Genomic DNA, 8,763 nt, shown 5'->3' on the forward strand with positions numbered 1-8,763 from the left:
TCAAGACTCCCAAATTTGAAAAGTATGATGGACATGGAGATCCCATAGCCCACTTGAAAATGTATTGCAATCAACTGAGAGGTGCGAGAAGAAATGAAGAATTGTTGATGGCTTCTTTTTGGGGAAAGCCTTACGGGAGTAGCCTCCGAATGGTTTATCGATCAAGATACGTCTCGCTGGTATGTCTGGGATGACATGGCACGGGCCTTTGTCACATAGTTTCAATACAACATCGACATCGCTCCAGACCGTAATTCCCTTTCAAACCTGAAGAAGAAACCAACTGAAAGTTTCAGGGAATATGCCATTAAATGGAGAGAGCAAGCAGTTAGAGTTAAGCCACCCATGGACGACCACGAGCTAATCATTGTCTTCCTTCAGGCTCAAAAGCCAGATTATTTTAAAACATGATGTCCACAATTGGCAAATCCTTCTCGGACGCAATCAAAATGGGAGAAATGGTAGAGAATGACCTTAAGACAGGCAGAATTATAAGTCAAGCAGTTCTCAAAGCCGCAACTCAGGCTGTCTAGATTGAATCCGATAATTTTGTTGACACGAATGAGAAGGTTGAAGAAATCATGATGACATCAGGGTCGAGAAGAGGTCCTAGGAGAGCGTCTCGAAGGTATGACCAGCCTCGTCTGCTTTCCGATAACTCCCCTGAGCATTACTATCCCCCTCAGAACCCACAATACTCTGTTGCTCCACCTCAGTATGTTGTCCAACCACCAAAACACCCCAGAAGGCGAGCACGAGCATCACAAAATCTCTACCAGACTCCACAAAATTTTCAAGTGCCCTATAACCCACATCCATGCCAGGGGTATAGAAGGGAACAAAGGTTGAAAGATAATTTTACACCTATAGGAGAGTCCTATGCAAGCTTTTTGAGAAGTTAAAGAATCATGACATAATTGCACCCATTCATCCAAATCGTGTGGACTCACGTGTAAGGAGTTTTGACCCATCTAAAAGGTGTGAATACCATTCCAATGACCAGGGGCATAATGTTGAAAGTTGTCGGGATTTGAAAAGAGAAATAGAAAGAATGATCCAGGAAAACCTAATTGTGATCCAAGACAGTGACACCCAGAATATCGTGCAGAATCCTTTACCTGCACATCATGATACACATTTTATGGGGATGATGCCTGATGACATGGAGTATGAGAATCCTCTCGGGGACTTGCTAACTGAAGTTAATGATATTAAAATTGGAGAAGGCTCTGCTGATTCTGATGAGCAAATTTGTGGCTAAATGTTAAGCCTAGCAATTGAAAAGTCATTCCTTCCTCACTAGGAAGGAATCTTGGTAGCTTGTTTTGATGTTTTTTCTATTATCTGGGTTATTTCAGGGTTGTGATCCAGATTTTATTTGTTTTATTGAGTTAAACCCTTCTATCCCTCCATTCTGTTTGTGTGAGTATTGTCTGCTTGTTCTTTTGCTATTTTCATTATTCGGGTTATTTTAGGGTTGTAACTCGTATTTTGGGTTGCTTATTTAGTTGTTAAACCCTTTCATCCTTTACTCAATAAAATACAGTTTGTCCTTTTGTGTCATTCTATTCCTAGTTCTTTTCTCGCTAGTTCTAATGACATGACATGCATGCGGAAATTTTGGCTAGATCTTAGGAACTGCTTTCATCTGGAATTCGATAACTAAGAAAAAAATACTTTTGAGGATGAATAAAGAGTTGAAATACTTTGGAACTAAGGTCGAGTAAAATTCACCTTCAAATCATTATGAAGATCGGGCTTGAGGATGTTTAATCAATTGAAGTTTGTTGGAAAGTTTGTCACTAAGGGATGAAAAAAATATCTTGTGGCCACGGCACACCAAGAAGACATAAGTGTTTGTCAATTTTGTGATCGCAAAAAGATACCATGTTTGACGTTCTTGAGGTTGGGAGGCCCTTTTTCTGCTACCCAAACACTTTATATCCTTCTCTACCCCTTTTGAGCCTGTGTTATTTTCTTTGACTACCCTCTTTTGGAATCAAGTTTAGAGTAAAAAAAATGCAGGTCCCAAGAGTACAAACTGGGGCAATTTTTAGAAAGTTCAAAAAAAAAAAAAGATTTGTCAAAGGTCCATGCCCTAAAAAATAGGATCTGGGGCAACTTGTTTTGAAAACAAAAGAAAAAGAAAAGAAAAAAGACAACAGAAAGAAAAATGAAAAAAATTAGTTATATCAGATCTTTGAACTACGTTAGATTTGATTCCTTTAAAATAAGGATACATAGGCAGCCTCACGGTTCGGTCCAACCAAATAAGAATTTAGAAGAAAAAGAAAAAAAATAGAAAAAATAGAAAAATCCAAAAATCCCTAGCATCTGAAACTGGGGCAGAGATTTTATTTCACCTTTGAAAGAGTCGATTCCAAGAGTTGTAAGTCCACAACCCCCTTTACTTTGAGTTTATTTTGAGCCTTCATGACGTCCTTTCTTTCTAACCCTATCCAAAATCCTTCCAAATAAAGACCTCCCGATATGCCTTCAAGAATGCCAAGAGAAGCATGCAATGAGCAACGGTTGTCACATGACGCAGAACACTGTCGAATTTCTCACAAAAAGGGAAAGAAAAAGAAAAGAAAAATGAGAGAGTCTTATTAGTGAAAACCCTCACGGGCACTGTAAGACGACGGTAAGCAGAGATGAATAAATGAGAGAGACTTCTTGGTGAGTTGCGAAAACACATAAGAATGGCAAAAGGGAAGATTGGATTAGTTTGATAGATCAGACCATTGAGTTCAAAATGCATGTCATGACCATTAAGGCTAGTTATTGGAAAAAAAATAAGAAAAATCTTCCTTCTATCCTTCCGACAGGGGGCATTTCTTGGTAATATTGTTTCTTTATAGCATTGTGTCCTTCCCTCTGAGCAAGTCCTTGTCAAAACAAGCAAGAAAAGATTTCAAAATCTGCTACCAGCTTTTCAGTTGCACAAAGTAAATTTGGCCAGTACACTCGGTTGTTACTGTCAACGTGCCTTGAGTATTCATGCAAAGGCTCCCCCAAAAGACTCTTGTCAGCCTTTTTGGCGTAAGCAAAGATAACTTGTGATTCTCTCTAACAGACAAATTGCTCAAAAGCAGGAAGTCATTCAAGATATCAGAAAAGGTCATCTAAGAAAAGATCTCCAGTTGGGATAGTGCTGATTGAGCCAGAAATACAATGGTACCGGGTGTAAAACAACTAGGGTTGATGTAGAGCAAAAATCTCTTGAAGCTGACTCAAGCTGATTGAGCAAAAGCCAAGCTGCCCAAGACTCAAGGCCACAAACCGACCACCATTTTTAAAACTAACAAATTTTCCTTTGTATGAAACAGGAATAAAGCGGTGCAAGGAAAGTGATTCAAAAAGATAAAAAAAATGAAAAATAAAAAAAACAAAAAAACAAAAAAAACAAAAAAAGAGAAGAAAAAGAAACGACGAGAGGAGCCGACAAAGGGAAGTTTCTCAAATCTTTGCCTTTATTTGTCTTGCTATTGTGCATAAAATCTTACCATTGATCTTCACATTTTTCCTCCTAGGATAAAAAGTCCTAGTCTGATGGGTTTTCTTCCCAATATAAATCTTAGTCTGATGAATTTTTCTCCTAAGATAGAGAACCTAGTCTGATGAATTTTCTCTTAGGGTCAAAATCTTAGTCGGATGAATCTTTCTCCTAAGATAATAAATTAGAAGACCTAGTCTGATGACTTTTCTCCTAGGATCAAAATCTTAGTCTGATGAATTTTTCTCCTAAGATAGAAGACCTAGTCTAATGAACTTTCTCCTAGGATAGATGTCATAGTCTGATGAATTTTTCTCCTAAGATAGAAAACCTAGTCTGATGAATTTTCTCCTAAGATAGAAAACCTAGTCTGATGAATTTTCTCCTAGGATCAAAATCATAGTCTGATGAATCTTTCTCCTAAGATAGAAAACCTAGTCTGATGAATTTTCTCCTAGGATATAAATCTTAGTCTGACGAATCTTTCTCCTAAGATAACAAATTAGAAGACCTAGTCTGATGACTTTTCTCCTAGGATCAAAATCTTAGTCTGATGAATTTTTTCCTAGGATATAAATCTTAGTCTGACGAATCTTAACCTAGTCAGATGAATTTTCTCCTAGAATATAAATCTTAGTCTGAGGAATCTTTCTCCTAAGATAACAAATTAGAAGACCTAGTCTGATGACTTTTCTCCTAGGATCAAAAGCTTAGTCTGATGAATTTTCTCCTAAGATAGAAGACCTAATCTGATGAACTTTCCCCTAGTATCAAAATCTTAGTCTGATGAATCTTTCTCCTAAGATAAGAAAAGAGACATAGTCTGATGAATTTTCTCCTAGGATCAAAATCTTAGTCTGATGAATCTTTCTCCTAAGATAGAAGACCTAGTCTGATAAACTTTCTCCTAGGATCAAAATCTTAGTCTGATGAATCTTTCTCCTAAGATAAGAAAAGAGACCTAGTCTGATGAATTTTCTCCTAGGATCAAAATCTTAGTCTGATGAATCTTTCTCCTAAGATAAGAAAAGAGACCTAGCCTGATGAATTTTCTCCTAGGATCAAAATCTTAGTCTGATGAATCTTTCTCCTAAGATAACAAAAAGAGGACCTAGTCTGATGAACTTTCTCCTAGGATCAAAATTTTAGTCTAATGAATTTTTCTCCTAAGATAGAAAACCTAGTCTGATAAATTTTCTCCTAGGATAAATGTCTTAGTCGGATGAATCTTTCTCCTAAGATACCAAAAAAAAAAGACCTAGTCTGATGAACTTTCTCCTAGGATAGAAATCTTAGTCTGATGAATCTTTCTCCTAAGATAGAAAACCTAGTATGACGAATTTTCTCCTAGGATATTTTGAAAAAAGAAGAAGTCTAGATTTGAAAAAAAGGTCAATTTTTAGTTTTCTTAAGTTATCAATGTTTAGTTTTCTTGAAATCAGGGGTCCCGCCTGGAGAATAGGGTCAGTCTTTACTTTAGTCAAGCTTAGTTTATAGTTTTCCTAGTTTATTCTTTAGTTTACTCTCATCATTGCATCAATAGTACAAGTGGTTTACAATTTTGCTAACAACTCACAAATCTTTCTAGTGCAAACTGGAGCAGAAAAAATTTCTTTTGTTTTGTCTGTTTTGTTGTAATCAAGCGCCCATCTGGAGAACAAGGGAAGACAACTCAAGTTTCTAGGGAAAGCAACGTCGAAGTAAGACAACTCGAGTTTCAAGGGAAAGCAGTTTCGAAGGAAGACAGTTCAAGTTTCAAGGTAAATGGTTCAAGGTGCAAGGGAAAACAATGTCAATTAATAAGAGAAGATGATTCAAGTTCAGCAATTAGGCGCCCACCTGAAAAAAAGGGAATTCAATTCAGAATGCAATTCAGGTCAGCAACAAAAGAAGCTCGCGTCAAGAATGCAAGTTAATTGTCCTAGATGATCAACAAAAGTTAGTCACAATCCAGAATAAAAGGAAGGAAAAAAACAAAAAGAAAGACAAGAAGTGAATCCAAATGCAGAAGTTAATGAAAGATGCGAGCTGCTCAAGACAGGGCTGAGGTCACAAGCTCTGCATGTCCCGTCTTGGTTTGAAAAGCTGAAGAAGATTGAACCAACACCTGCGGCTAACAAGCATCAAGATTCAGATCAGGGTCCGCATGAAGAACCAACTGAGACTCAAGATCAAGCTTTAGAAGACTCATAGATAGGAATCTTATAACTCGTAGCTGATAGGCTTAGTTAGTATTTTTCATTTTTTATTTTAATGTAATAACGGGACCGAGGACCGGAACCTCAGCGGAATGACACATCGCTCGGCTCTCAACCTCGATACTCCATCACCTCATTCACTTCTGAACTACACGTGGCCTAATTCCTTTATAGCCAAGGATATGTAGGCAGCTCAGATACCAGAGCTCGGTCACATTCCCCTCTCTCTTAGTTTTAGTCTCTCCCCAAATAAGGGTCGGGTCAAAAAACCTATCTAGTCATCTTTGTCTGAAAACTCTTCGCGTTTCCATTCAAAGAGGGGCAGCTGTAGACATGTGATTTTTGACCCTCCCCAAAATTTTTCATATTTTAGCACGTAAGTATTTAATTTAGGCTTAATATAGCTATTTCAACTCATTTTTACTCTTTTACTTTTATTTTATTATAAGAAAACGAAAATTACAAAAAAAAAATAGTTTCATTAATATTTTGTAGTTATTTTTAATCGTGGAAAATACAAAAAATAGTGTTATTTTAATGGTCAGTCTTATTTTAATAGTTATTTTATTTTAGTAGGACTAATTAATAAATGAGATCATATTTTAATCTCATTCGCGTGGAAAGAATAAAGCTTGGGCTCGAGCAGCTCATTTTTTAGGCCTAATTTTAGACCTATCCCATAATTTTCAAGCTCATAACTCCTAGGCACGTACCCCTAACCTAATCCCTACCCCTATATAATAGGACCTACACCTAAAATATAAGGACACGCCTAAAAAATCTAAAAAACCATCAGCCGTTTGGACAGGAGAGAGGAGCCTTCGCGTTGTCTTCTTCTTCAGCTGAAGAAGTAACGCCCATCGCTCCCTTTCCAAAAAAAAAAAAAACCAGTCACAAACGCGCACACACTAATCACCCTCAACTAGATTTTGGCCAAACTATTGAAGTGAAAAGAAAAATCCTCACCTGGGCCCATTTTTAGTTCTTAGGATGTTAAATTTTTTCACCCCAAAATCTAAATCTTCGTGGTTTTTCATTTTTGGCTCCTAATCAGCAACTATTTGAGCTATCGGCCAAAGATTGAGATAATTTTAGGCCAAGACTGCTCGATTTGTCTATTTGGCAGGTTGAGAGCATAATGACATAGCTTCAGCTGCAACGTGCTAGGATGAGGTTACAATTGATTAACAGTCTAAATTTTTGTTTTGGTTCATTGCACCAAACAAGTTCCGGTTCGAGTCTGAGGTTCCAATCCTAAGTCAAAGTTTTCGTTCGATGTTCACCGGTTCCAAGTGCGGATATCGATTTTTGTTTCTCAAATAGAAAGTTTCTTTTACTTTGTTGTGTTGAAGGAATCTCTAGCTGTGAAGGTCTGTTTCTACTTTAATTACTATTACTTGCCATGCTTTTGCCATTGAATGAATGCATAATTTTGTTTTATCTAATTTTTGTGTTTAACTTTTGCTAGTATTGGTTATATATTTGTGTATATATATATATGCTTTGGGTGAATAGTGGAATTTCTTTGGTAGAGAAGATGAGGTTATTAAATACAGAAGGTTTTGGTTTGGTAGAAGAGACTTACGCGTGCGTGTGTGAGCATTTGTGACATTTTTTGTTCTTACTTCTTAAACTGCTAATTTGAAGATTATATATGATATGATGTACGTATATTACTATCAATAAATTAAGTAGGTACTCACTCCGTTTGCGCATATGAATAGCTAGCTTTTAATCCAATTCCCAAGTTGCGTGTGAAGGTCCATGTATTTAAACAAGCTATTTTGTATTCGCTTTTTTCCCCACAAATTAATGTCCATAAACCCTCGGCATTACAATAATCTCAAAATTTAGGAGAAATAATAAAGTGCATAGTTGCTTTAGGCATGCTATTTAAATTAATTTTCGTAAACTTGGGTGTGCATTTCATGTGACCCAACTCCAATTCTCAACAACGTTAAATAAAACGTGCCGCGAATCGTGGGTGCATTTCATGTAGCGTGGTTCAAGGCATGTTTTAAATAACGTTGAATCTTCCTGAAAATAATTAAAAGCGGTTAATAAGTTAAAATATACCATGGGTTAAAACATGTATTAAAATCAGATAATATGCCAATTAAAACAGTTGAGCGACCGTGCTAGAACCACGGAACTCGGGAATGCCTAACACCTTCTCCCGGGTTAACAGAATTTCTTACCCAGATTTCTGGTTTGCGGACTGTAATACAGAGTCAACCCTTTCCTCGATTCGAGATTTAAACCGGTGACTTGGAGCACCAATAAACTATCCCAAGTGGCGACTCTGAATTTTTAATAAAATGATCCCGTTTCGATTGTCCTTTAATTGGTAAAACTCCCTTATACCCTCTTTCAAGGTGTAGGTAAAAAGGAGGTGTGACAATTGTCAACTGGATCATAAAAACGATACCCAAACTCATCTTGACCATAACCGATAAAGATGCTCTCATCTTTAGGAATATGCACACAAGCTTTACACCCAAAAACTCTCAGGTGATCATAAAAAACATCATTGGCAAACCAAACTCTGTCTGGGACATCACCATCCAAAACAACTGCTTGAGACAAATTGATAACATAGGCAATAGTGTTAAGTGCTTCTGCCCAAAATGTATTTGGAAGTTTAGCCTCTGAAAGTAAGCATCTAACTCTCTCAACTAGAGTTATATTCATCCTTTCTGCCAAACCATTCAATTGAGGTGTCTTGGGCGGAGTTTTCTGATGATGAATTCCTTTTTCCTTGCAATAGTTATCAAAGGGACCACAATATTCACCACCATTGTCAGTGCAAATATATTTTAATTTCTTCCCCATCCGTCTCTCAGCTAAGGTCTGAAATTCCTTAAACATGCTAAGTACTTGATCTTTAGATTTCAAAGGATACACCCAAAGCTTACGAGAATGATCATCAATGAAGGTCACAAAGTAAAGTGAACCACCTTTTGACTTTACTTTAAAAGGACCACACAAATTAGAGTGTACTAGCTCCAATAAATCGGACTTTCTTGAGGGAGGATGGCTATGAAAGGAAACCCTTTTCTGTTTGCCAGC

The sequence above is a fragment of the Nicotiana sylvestris genome, chromosome 11 (genome assembly GCF_000393655.2).
Source record: "Nicotiana sylvestris chromosome 11, ASM39365v2, whole genome shotgun sequence".
Lineage (NCBI taxonomy): Eukaryota > Viridiplantae > Streptophyta > Magnoliopsida > Solanales > Solanaceae > Nicotiana > Nicotiana sylvestris.